This window comes from Leucopleurus acutus (genome assembly GCF_964270905.1).
Source record: "Leucopleurus acutus genome assembly, chromosome: 14".
Lineage (NCBI taxonomy): Eukaryota > Metazoa > Chordata > Mammalia > Artiodactyla > Delphinidae > Leucopleurus > Leucopleurus acutus.
In genome coordinates, this window is record NC_139156.1 from 19,440,096 (window position 1) to 19,453,022 (window position 12,927).

Sequence of the window (12,927 nt, forward strand, 5' to 3'; positions counted from 1 at the left end):
GAAGAAACACTGTCTAAGTGAATTTATACACGATTCTCTTCATTTTCCGGAAGAGGTTGAGAGATGTAAGAAAATCACCCCAAGTCCCAAGCTGCCAAAAGGAAGAGCCAGGGCACTTCCTACTACACTAAAGGCAGGTAATTTCACAGGCAGGATAAACCATCCCAGTCTAAACAGTGGTTGAGCATATTGGGAACGTGAGAAAGCAGTGGGCAGGCCTGCCCTGTCCAGGTGACTATGGGGCTGTGGCACTCATACTCTTGGTGGCAGTGAAAATGCCCTGTCAAAATTCAATGAAGGGGACTTCCCTGCTGGCGCAGTGGTTGGGAGTCCACCTACCAATGCAGGGGACAAGGGTTCGAGCCCTGGTCCGGGAAGTTTCCACATGCCATGGAACAGTTAAGCTCTTGAGCCACAACTACTGAGCCCGTGTGACACAACTAGTGAAGCCCGTGCACCTAGACCCCGTGCTCCGCAACAAGAGGAGCCACCGCAATGAGAAGCCCATGCACCACAAGGAAGAGTAGCCCCCACTCACCGCAACTAGAGAAAGCCCGCGCAGAGCAATGAAGACCCAACACAGCCAAAAAGAAAAAAAAAAAAAAATTCAATGATATGGTACGCATCCAGTAGGGTCCTGTCCCCTGACCTGCATCAGATTTGTAGGAATTTTAGGAAACAGTCTCTTGAAAGTTTCTTGAACAAATGCTTAATTGATGTCAATTAAGCATCAGTTGGTATTCCAAAGAAGCATTCCAGAATCAGAAACAGTTTTTGAAAAAACACTCATAATTTGTAAATGCATACCACCCCTCTTTGCCGCCACACCTCCAAACAGTGGAAACAATACTTGGGGAATGAGTCTATCCACTCCACCGGATATTTTGCAGCTCCTAAGAATGATGATTACAAAGAGTCTTTAATAACATGAGGAAGTGCAGAGGCTATAAGGTAGGATACACAACTGTACACACAGGATGATCACAGCTGTTTGAAAGAAAAAAAGAAAGAACGAAAGAACCCAAACCAATCCATAGAAAACAGGTTGGCAGGAAACAGCAAAATGTTGACAGTGGTTTTCTGTGGGTGGTAGGAGATTTCGTTTTCTTCTTTCAACTTTTCAGTATTTTTTAACTTTTCTATCTATGGCATATATTACTTTATAGTGAAAACTAGCCATGTTTTTTACTTTAAAAGAGAGAAAGTGGATTATAAGAGTAATAATAATAATACTAATAATTACAACAACAATAATAGTAAACTAACATCTACTGAGCATTTACTGGGTATCTGGCACTGTGCTAGGCACTTTACTTCTTTAAAAGAAAAAAAATCCTCATGGCAATCCTGTGAGGTGGACATTATAAATGTCTCTATCTTATATTTTATTTTTATTTTTTTGGTCATGCGGCTTGCGGGATCCTAGCTCCCCAACCAGGGATTGAATCCGTGTCCCACCCACAATGGAAGCGCTGAGTCCCAACCACTGGACCACTAGGGAATTCCCTTAATGTCTCTATTTTACAAAACTCTGAGATGTTAGGCATTTCCGGGACATTGAGTTTTTCGGTATCCAGGCTCCAAAGCCCCCTGACGTATGCAGGACTTACCCTTGTGTGTTGGCTTGGAGGAAGGAAGCACCCTACCTCCTACCACTGAGGTCCAAGGGCAAATCCTCCCCCTTCCAGCTTCCTGGCAATGCGTGTGGGCACATGACCTGAGGCTTGGGCCCTGAGCCCTTGAGTGCTGGAGAGTTAGAACTCTGTTCGCTGTGGTACCTGGCTGCCGTGACATCGGCATCCTCAGTAGATGCTTCCCGGCCAAAGGGTGGTTTTGTGCCTTCTGCTGCTCTGGACCTTGAGCACTGCCTTAATTTCTGCTCCTTTCCCAAGACTACCCCTGTTGAATCCCTGCCAGTTCTACTGCATTGGATTCCCTTTTTTTTTTTTTTTTTTTTTAAGATCGTCCAGGTCCATCTCTGTGGCTTGTTACTAAGAGTTCTGACTGATACTGGTGATTTTCCAGCAGTCTCAGAGCAAATGGTGGAAACAGGACTGTAACCCAGATCTGTCCACCCAGAGCCCAAGCATTTAACTAATCCTTTTGTGTTGTCCACTCTTCCCCAGAGTATGATAAACATTTCCTGAACTCCTAGAAAACAAACCGGAAACATCAGCTTGAAATTTTTCTCAGAAATTGGCGGCCCACCACCCACTCGACTGCCGTGGGAGCCTGGCAACCCAATCGGTGAAGGGCAGGAAGCCAGAGACAAAAGCCAGGTCAGGGTGGAGCCAACTCCTGCCTCCAGTGACTGGGGCGCATGGGGTTGGGGAGGAGAGGAAGCAGAGGCGTCTCAGGCCTCACTGGCACTTCCTGGCTGGTGCCAGAGGACTGACTCAGTGTACAGTGTCCTCATCCTGGAGGCCTTCCTTGACCTTTGGAGAATGGGAGAGGAACCCCTAGTTTGACCCTTATGGCACCTTGCATCTTCCTCTCCCACACCAGGTTGATGACTTATTTACACGTCTACCCCCATGCAACTGTGACCTTCTAGAGAGCAAGGACAGGGTCTTTCCCACCCTGAATTCCTCTTGCCTGGCACATCAATGTTATTGGAATGAATGAGAGAATAAGTGAACGAAGGGCTCTCCCCACCCCTATGCTAAGCAATGGGAAATCTTAAACCCTGGGACTTTTCCAAGTCATCTTGGTGAAAGAGAACAGCCATGGGCTTTGGAGTTGACAAATCTTGTTTTAAAACCTGACTCTTGGGCTTCCCTGGTGGCGCAGTGGTTGAGAGTCCGCCTGCCAATTTAGGAGACACGGGTTCGTGCCCTGGTATGGGAAGATCCCACATGCCGCGGAGCGGCTGGGCCCGTGAGCCATGGCCGCTGAGCCTGCGCAGTCCGGAGCATGTGCTCCGCAACGGGAGAGGCCACAGCAGTGAAAGGCCCGCGTACCGCAAAAAAACAAACAAAAAACCTGACTCTCTTACCTATAAGCAGATTCTTCCTTAACCTTTCTGGGCCTCAGTTGCCTCATCTGCAGGGTGGGAACAGGGCCTAAATTCTCACATTGAATGATTGGGCAGATAGGAAAAGTGGTTGGCACACATTAGGTCCTCAGTCTCAGCTAGCTCGCTTCCTCCTCCCAACACTTCATTCTGGCTTGCTTCCTTCTCCCTGCCCCTCACTTGAGTAAATGCCCAACGATAGGCAAAAGGTTAAATAAACTATGGCATACCAAAAATATAAAATGTTAGGCAGTCGATAAAAACGTTGTTTAACCAATAATTTTTAACGGAATAGAAAATGCTCATGTATTCATGTGAAGTGAAGATAAGGCTAAATTATTGAATACTGTATGACCTCAGCCATGTAAAATGAGTGTGCATATACACGCTGGGACGTGCAATAGGCAATTTCTGGAAGGATACTCAAGAAACTCTTAACAGTAGTTTCCTCTTGGGTAGGAATAGAAAGTTAGGATAGACTTCAACTTTTCACTTTATAACCTTCTGTCTTATTTTTAATATATAAAATAATATATATGCAATATATAATTTTATGTGTATATATTTGCCATGATTATATATTAATTTTTAGATAAAAGCCAAAAAACCTAGAAAGAATAGAAAGGAAGTGTAACAAGATTTCAGCAGTGGTTATTTGGGGAGTTGTGGAATTACTAAAATAATTCTCCCTTTTATATTTTTCTATATTTTCCAAGTGTTCTTTGATGAGCATACAGTTCCTCTATAATCAGAGTTAAGGCAAACATCAATTGGAGTAGCTCCCCCGGGGTAGGGGGAAGAGGGAGGACGAGCAGGTGACTGTATCCAAAGGGCCAAGGGAGCGTGAGGTGTATCTGGGCAGAGGTAGTTGCATTTTTGGAGCCATGTGGTTCCTGCTGAGTCAGCTAACTAGTTGTTTGGCCCCAGCTTGCTGGTGGAGGCAGGAAATCCTCCCACTCCGGCCCTGGTTTACACTTAGTCATCCTCTGGGAAAGCAGGGTAGGGGTGGGAGCAGGAGGTTAGTTGGGAGCCTCCACCTGCTCTGGGAGCCTTCTAGGCAGAGAAATCCCCCAAAGATGTCTAAGACCTAAGCATCCTATCCACCTCACAATTGCCACCTTGGGGTAGGCAGCAGCTGGGAGCGAGCAGGGAGGGCTGAGGGAGGGGTACTCGGACTATGGCCCTCTGGCCTTTGGCAGGCAGACTGCTTCCTCCTGTGGAAGCCACTGTGAATATTAATTACCATTTGTCCAGGGCTTTTAGATTCCCCAGATGAAAGACGCAGCAGAAGGAGTGTCACGATGAATATGTATTTACGGTATCGACTTTCATCCCAAACATCCATCATGACAGTCATGTGTCTCTCTCCTAACCTCCCACTGCCCTGACATCATAGCCTCAAAGCACAGAAGTTGAGCATCAGTATCAAAAGATGCTGAAGGGGAGGAGGGAAGGGCAGGGGCAGCTGATACCCCACAATCCTGCATTTCAGATGGGTAAACTGAGGTTCTCCATTCCCCCACAGGTTAAAGGGAAGAAATTATGATGAAGCCTATGAAACTGAGGAAGGAAGCCTTGGAGAGAGGGGCCATGGATTCCTCTGGACCAGAGTCCAGGATTCTGCCCCTCTTGTGGATTGAGGAATGGGAGGAATCCCAGAACTCTCTGGCTCAGAGCATGCAACGCCAAGCAGCTTCATCCCTAGATGCACAGAGTAGATGGAGTTTATTCCAACTTCTAATTCCTCTAGTAAACTGATTCACTTCCTTTTTGATTGCTTCTGAACACTTGACCACAGCTTAATTCTGTCATCTTCTGGCTCCATGAATTTTGGAGGGGGAAACTCTTTGGTTTTCTGGACTCTTCTCATTCTGTCTTTCCTTCTTTATTTTATACAAGATGATTGATCTGTAAAGCTACTTAATGTGTTTCTGGGCAGGTGTACAGAGCAAATCCAATGGAGAGAGGATCATGAAGGGGCCAGCCCCTCCCTCAAGGAGACACATCCTTATAGGAGAGTCAGTCCTTTGCTTATGAGACATTTAAACAATCTAAGAGAGCAGGCAGGCAGAGAAAAGTCCTGAGCCCTGAGAAGAGCAGGATAGTTGTGGACAAGAGAACTCAGGAGACTTTCCCAGGACCCAAGTATGGAGGTGCAAAGGGACACAGCCTAAGTGGAGACAATGAAGAGCCCACTGAGGCCAGAGTGGAAGGTTCATGTGAGGATGTGGGCAGGCAGATGGGCAGGCTGGGGGAGATTGTGAAGGTCCTTGAATGTCAAGCTAAAGAATTAGGATTTTGTCCAGAGGGCAGTGGGAACCCGCTGAATGTTTCTGAGCCAGAGAATGATACAAGGCAGAGTTTAATAAAAGGTTAAACATTTTCACCAGGAGGGGAATCTTAACATCTCTGAGTCAGCAGCCCTACCATGAAATTCACCATCTCTCTCCTCAGTCCAGCTCCTGAATTCTATTTCAGCTAATGACACACAAGCACAAATGTCACCTCCCCTGGTTGCTCTCTGACACACTACCCAGTGTTATTTTCTTCATAGCACTTATCACCCTTGGAAATGATCTTGCTTATATACTTGTTTACTTCCTTTCTCTCTGTTGTTCATGGAATGTACAAAATGGGGTAGATGGGCGATTGTTATCTGTTTTGTTTGCTGCTTCCTTTCTATCAACTATGACAGTACCAGGCTGGTGTCAGATGCTCAATGCGTATTTGTGGAATGAATGAGTAGATGGATTGACAAATACATTAATGGCACACTGTTTTCTCAGTCACCCCGTCCCCACACCCCATGGTGATTCTTGACTCAGCCTTCTTCATCCTCTACAGAATCCAGTCATTCATTCCCATGTCTATGAATATTATCTCTGCATCCCTCCCTGCCCTCCCCCTACCCCTCTGCATTTACGCCTGGACCCTCCCAGACAACTCTAAGCTTCTTCAGGACAGCGGCTCCTCCCCCTCATCTCCTCCATGGGGGTAAGCACAGGGCCTGGGCAATGACAGTTCCCACTGGTCCAGTCTTTACAGTTTTCCAAGGGTATTTCACATGATCGTGGTATACCTCGGGCAGGTTCAGACTCAAAACCTCAGCCCTCAACTCTAAACCACACACTTATTCAGTTATTCTGATTTACGCATAATTTATGATGAGTGAATGGATGAATGAACAAATGAGTGAATGAAAGCTGGAAGTGTTCAAGATCAGTTGTAGAGGGAGAAACTAAAATTGGGAAGACCTGTTGAGGAAAATGTTGGTCCCCAACATACTGACACAAAAGGAGAGAGACTGGAGGTTGGGGAAAAGGGGGATAGCCAAAAGCTGGGGCTAGAAAGGGCTGACTCCCCAGAGGTTAGATGACTTGGTCCCATGTGTCAAGAACCCCCTCCTCCATCGTCTTGTTTTTTAAAATGGAAAGACATGTAGCCAACCTGGGAGAAGACACCAGAGAAGAAGTTAAAGGAGCAGGGGATTCTGAGTCCAAAGGAGATATAACTTATTGGTTTGTGAGCTACTGTGTTTGTAAGTAATAAGTATTAAAAATATAAGCAATTCCATTGGACAAAAATTGCAAAGGACAAAAATATATAAAGAAAAAATAAACTGAAAATCACCAGTTATTTCACCATCCAGAAAAAGTCATCCTAAATTTTGATACACATCTGTTCAGACTATATAAATGTAAATATCAATATAAATATATATATTACATTTATATAAATCTATTATATATACTTATAATTTTATTATATATATTGTATATATATTTTACACATACAACTATACACACACTTTAAAAAAAAATAAAATGGGATACATACAGTTGTGTAAACCTGCTTTTTGTTCATTTAATAATATGTAGTGAACACAAAAGAAATTTTATAAGCCCAAAGGGCAGTTTGATAACCTTTGGGATAAACAGGAAACCAGAGAAGATATAAGAGCATGAAGTGAGTAGTTAAGCTCTGGGTTTTGATAAATATTATTAAAGTAAATAAAACTTAGATGTCCTGCCAGGTTAAGTAAATTATTAGCTTTCTATCAGCAAGGCCACTAAGTCGTAGACTCATAGGATGTTGTTACTTGAAGGAGCCTTTGAGTTGATCTAATTCAACCCCCTTCCCTTAGGTATTGAGAAACTCCAAGCCCTGGGACATTAACTAATGTGCCTAAAGAGACATGACTGGTGAGCCACAGAGGAGGAGTGAGAACGGAGTGCCCTGACTCCCAGTCCAGTGCTCTGGCCATTAAACCACACAGGTCAACAGTGTGCATGCTCTGGCACTGATGTGCAGAATGGGACAGGGGAGATGAGGCCCCAAACCCAGTAGTTCTCCAGGTGTATAACACCAATGGAGGTGTGTGTGTGTGTTAAGACGGCAGCAAAGTGTCCCCAGGCAGGTCAGCAGCTTTGATGAAATAAACAAATTATTTGAAAGACATAAACAACCAAAGTTCACTCAAGAAGAAATAAGTGGGGCTTCCCTGGTGGCGCAGTGGTTGAGAGTCCGCCTGCCGATGTAGGGGACACAGGTTCGTCCCCCGGTCCGGGAGGATCCCACAAGCCATGGAGCGGCTGGGCCCGTGAGCCATGGCCGCTGAGCCTGCGCGTCCGGAGCCTGTGCTCCACAACGGGAGAGGCCACAACAGTGAGAGGCCCATGTACAGCAAAAAAAAAAAAAAAAAAAAAAAAAAAAAATACAGCCGGCATACAACCTGCCCATATTAAGTGCTTTTTTAAAGGTCTTTTTAAAGGCCCTAAGCAGGCTTCCCTGGTGGCACAATGGTTAAGAATCCCCCTGCCAATGCAGGGGAAACGAGCTCAATCCCTGGTCCAGGAAGATCCCACATGCCGCAGAGCAACTAAGCCTGTGCGCCACAACTACTGAAGCCTGCGTGCCTAGAGCCCGTGCTCTGCAACAAGAGAAGCCACTGCAATGAGAAGCCCACGCACGATAATGAGTGCAATGAGAAGCACTCGCTGCAACTAGAGAAAGTCCACGTGCAGCAAGGAAGACCCAACACAGCCAAAGATAAATAAATAAATAAATCTATAAAAAAATAAATAAAGGTCCTAAGCAGTTAGATTACCAGGGGTCTGGCAGCTCTGCTTCCTGATTCTAAGTCTACTATTCTTTTCCTCGTGGGCTGGAGATAAACTGTTTTCGCCTTCCTACCTTAGAGATATATTTGAGGTTTCACTCTCTGGGAGGTTTATTCCTCTCGAGCAGCACATTTTCTCCTGGCTGCTGGAGAAGCCCAGGATGAAAAGCGTAGGAATGCTTCAAGGGTCTATTTTAAACTACCACCTAGTGGCTTCTAGGTTTCTATAAACTTTATAAGTGAATGGGGGTGGATGTGTGTGGCAGGAAGGGATCTGACCTGCTACTATAAATAAATACTACCATGATTTTAAATTTAGGTACTCTAACTGATAATATGAGGGCACTCACCGGAGGTGGGACAAGAAGGAGAGGGTTGAGTTTTCCTGTGCCCAGGCTATCTGGTCATCTCCAGGGCCTTCTTATTGAATACTCAGTCTTTGGGCATTAATTAAATTCTTTAGTGGCAAGTTAGTCCAGTGTGTGGCAGGATCTCCACCCCTTCTAGCTGAAACTGCTTCATCTACAGTCCTTGCTCAGGGATTCTGAGCTAGGCAGCTCTCTGAACTTAGAGGAACCTGATTGGTGCCAGGGTGGACGCCTGACCCAAGGTGTCCATAGGCTGACCAGTGTCCATAGGCTGACCAGTGACCAATGAGGTGATGTGCTGACATGGACTCTGACCAATATGGTAGCAGTAATTAAATCTAGGAAACCTGTTTCCTTTAGGAGTGGGGAGGGATTCAAAAGTGGGACCTGGGGTTAACAGGCTTATGAGCTTATGTGCAGAGGACAGCATGGGCTTTGAGAGAGATGGAAAGAGCAGCTTCTGGTTCTGATAGCTTTTCATTCCTATCTTGTCATTCATTCACTCCTTCACTCAACCAATACTTATTGAACACTTACTATAAATCAGGCCCTGTGCTAGATTCCTCTTGAAATTCAATATAATCTTTGCTCTCCTGCTGCTTCTAGTCTGATGACAAACATTAATAAAATAATCACAGGTAAATGAATAATTCTTAAACTTTGGTGAAACATGAAGAAAAGATATAGATAGGGAGCTATGAAAGATTGAACAGGGACGTCTGACCTAGTCTGGGAGCCTGAGAAGGCTTCCCCGGAGAGGTGAAGTTTGAGCTGAGAAGTGAAGAACAAATAGGAGTTATTTAGTTGAAGGGTGAATTTAGGGGAGAAATGTGTTCCAGGCAGAGGAGCCAGAATGTGAAAAGAGGCGGGAGGGAACATGTCTTGTTGAAAGGAGCTTGTCAAAAATCCACTGTAGCTGGAGTGGAGTGTAACTGGGCATTAAATGCCATTCATGTCTATACACAAAAGGTTGTGGTTTTTTTTTTTTTTTTTTTTTTTGCTGTACACGGGCCTCTTGCTGTTGTGGCCTGTCCCGCCACAGAGAAAGGACCATGATATTAGCCAAATGACTGAGAAAGGACCATGGCTCAATAAGAACTCACTTCTTTTTTTTCTTTTAATTTATATATATATTTTATTTTTATTTTTTACGGTATGCGGGCCTCTCACTGTCGCGGCCTCTCCCGTTGCGGAGCACAGGCTCCGGACGTGCAGGCCCAGCAGCCATGGCCCACGGGCCCAGCCGCTCCGTGGCATGTGGGATCCCCCTGGACTGGGGCACGAACCCGTGTTCCCTACACCGGCAGGCGGACTCTCAACCACTGCGCCACCAGGGAAGCCAGAACTCACTTCTTTTTGCACACTGGTCGGGGGGTGGAGGTGGGGCAAGACTAATACAGTGTTCAAGACAAGGTAGTAACCAATGCAAGAGAAGCTGAGGGATGAGCCAAGGCAGGGGTCAGACGGTTAGCACGGGGAAACACAGCCACGTCCACGGGCTGGCATATTTGGGAGCTTGGGCGTGAAGCATCCTGGGGCCAGAGGGGAGAGGATGGAGCTCGAGCCAAGAAGAGGGGAGCTGGGGAAGGGGATTATGTGGGGCTGGGGACATGGGTCCACCTTGGGAGGCCAGCTCCACTCTGGGACAGAAAGTCCAGTGGACAGTCATCAGTACTTATGAAGCTCTCTTTCCCCACTGAATCCCAGATTCTAGCAGGTGCTCAGTGTTAAATGGATGGACGGATGATGGTTATCTAGGCACAGAGTCACATCCATCACATGCAGTGTGTGAGGGTTGGGAGCATCTATGCTGTGGCTTTGAGCAATCTGTCCATCTGGTCCAGGGCTCCCCCCATAGAAAGTCACCAGCAGCGGAATATAGGGTCTCAGTGCCAGAGATTCTAAGACATGGAGCCAGGCCCTAGTCATGGGGTTTGGGTTCTGGACAGGGTTTATTCCAGAAAGAATACAAAACTTGGCAGATTTACTGAGAAGGTGAAGATTTATACAGTCCCATGGATAAATCCTTCAGAGAGAGGGAGAGTAGCAACACCGAGGATGTACTGGCTTCTCTCTACGTTCATATCACCTCATTCTATAAATGCACTGTGGTGTGTTTAATATTTATTACCCAAGTGTTGTTCTTTTTTTAAAAGTCACTGTGGAAATGGAAGTAAAGAAAAATAAAGTTGGGAAATTTTAATGGAAACCAGGTAGAGTTGATACCCAAAATATATGCCATAAGGTCCTATAAAATTGCCAGAGGTAGGCTAAAAATTTGGTTCTGAGCTGTCTCCTTGCCTGAGCAAAGAGGGAAACAGGGGTGGTCACCAACTTTATGGTGTTCAGAAGAGAAACCACCAGCGACTCAGTGAGATGCAGCCTTTCAGGGTATTGAGATCTGGGGTGCTTTCTCCCTGGGTCCTCACACAAAGGAGAGCCATGGGTACACAGGGCTCCTGCGAGCACATTGGTGTGAGTTGCTTTCACATTTCCTGCCCCTAGGTCAGGCCTAGCTCAGGAGCTAGGGTAGACCTGAGGAGCTCACCCACAGACTCTGCTGGGGAACAGAATAGAGAATTAACATTTCTATTCTCCCAGACACATCTCTGCCTGAAGCATTGCTGGAGACCAAGAGAAGTGTTCCTTCAAAACCTGGGGATGAAGGAACTGGATAACACCAGCTTTAATTCTCCACCTGGCACTGGAAGCCAATGTAAAGTTGGTCTTGGCAAAAATGGAGGTGTAATTAATAAGAAGACTATTAAGGGAGTGAGAGTTACAGAGCCATCCCCAGCTGTGGGGCTTCACTTGGCTTACCCTCCAGTGACTCACTGGCTTATGAGCAATCCTCATATGCCTGATTTAGAGGACTTACTCACCCTTCAGAGAAAGACTTTAATGCAATAAAGCAAATGTCAGCAAGTGGGATGCGGCTTAGCACATCACCCCAGCCTGCATCCAGCTTCCCCCTCCCTGGCTCTCCCTGCTTGCGGCCCCTCCAGCCACTCCTGGACAGGCCCACACAATGGGACACATTCCAAGGCAGAGCGGAGACTCAGAGATATGAAACCAGGGAGGGACCTCAGGCAGACCAAGCCCTGAAGTTTGGTCCAGCAAGATTAGAGATTAGCTCTAAAGCACTAGAGTCAGGGGCAGGGTGAGGGCTAGAACCCAGGATTTCTTCCTCCTATACAGTGCCCTTCACTCCACTTTCTTCCCCTGGAAACCCTGCTTGGATTATGCAGATGAGGGGTGCAGGCTGAAGCGAATGCAGCTTCCCCAGTCTGGGTGACATTCTTATCTGAGGACTCTCCAAGGACCAGTGGGGAAGGAAAGGTGTGTGGGGAGCAAAGTCTCAAGCAAAGTCTTTGAGGTGAGACGTTTAGAAAGAGCTGGGCTACCCTGGGCTTGGCCGCCATCTTGCTATTTGTTGACATGGTGCTTGCTGTGGGGGAGCTGGAGGCCTCTCTGGACGCCCCCCCCCCCATAATCAGGGGGTATGGATTGGAATCCCTGTGTCAGGCAAGTATGGTATCATTCCCAGCCAATTTCCCATTCCCCTTGATTAGGAAACAGGCCCCAAGAGTTAGGCTGGAGCAGAGGCATAAGCCACGGGAATACGCAAATATTTCCCCTTCCTTCCTCCACCACACAGAGGAAATTACTCAGAAGGCAAGTTGATTCAGCCTTGGATTTCAATCAACTCATTGAGGGATTTACCTAGGAACTCCTGAGGGAATTATCTGGAAGAATTAATTCCAAGGGTAAAAGAGGGAGAACAGGCATTTAAGGTAAACCTTTACCTAGTTCACTTATCTGTCCCTTGGTCGTTTTTCCAAACTTTTCTGAGAGTCTGCCACATGCCAGGCACTGGAGGGAGGGGGCTGACCACAAACTTGCCACTCAGGTTTGCTGGAATCAAGGGTCTTGAGCTCTAAGGGGCTTTTGGGATCAACTAGCTTAGTTCACTCATTTCATGGATGAAGAAGTGGAGGTTCAAGTTGAACTCTGCCTGGGGCTCACAAAGAGCCCAGGGTGGGCGGATGCTCTGACCACGTCTCCATGTGGCCTGAGCCTAAGGAGCTCTCTTGCAAGTGAGCCAAGGGAAACCTCCCAACTGGAAAGCATTATTCTGTATTGTTAAGATCACCAGCTCGTGAGCAGATGCACAGCCTCATGCCTCCAACTGCACACCCACCACCATCACCTTAGCGTTCATTCGGAAATAAAACCCAGTGAGGCAGGCTGGGCCCCGCCTCAGTGTATCCCTGCCTTACCCCAACTCACCAACATGAAGAAGCGTTTTTGTTCTTCTCACTATTTTTATTTTGCACTATAAAAAGCAACAACATCAACAACCAGTAACATACTGCTTTTCTTCACATTCATCTGGATTTTAGGAAATTATTGCCTTTTCCCCTGGA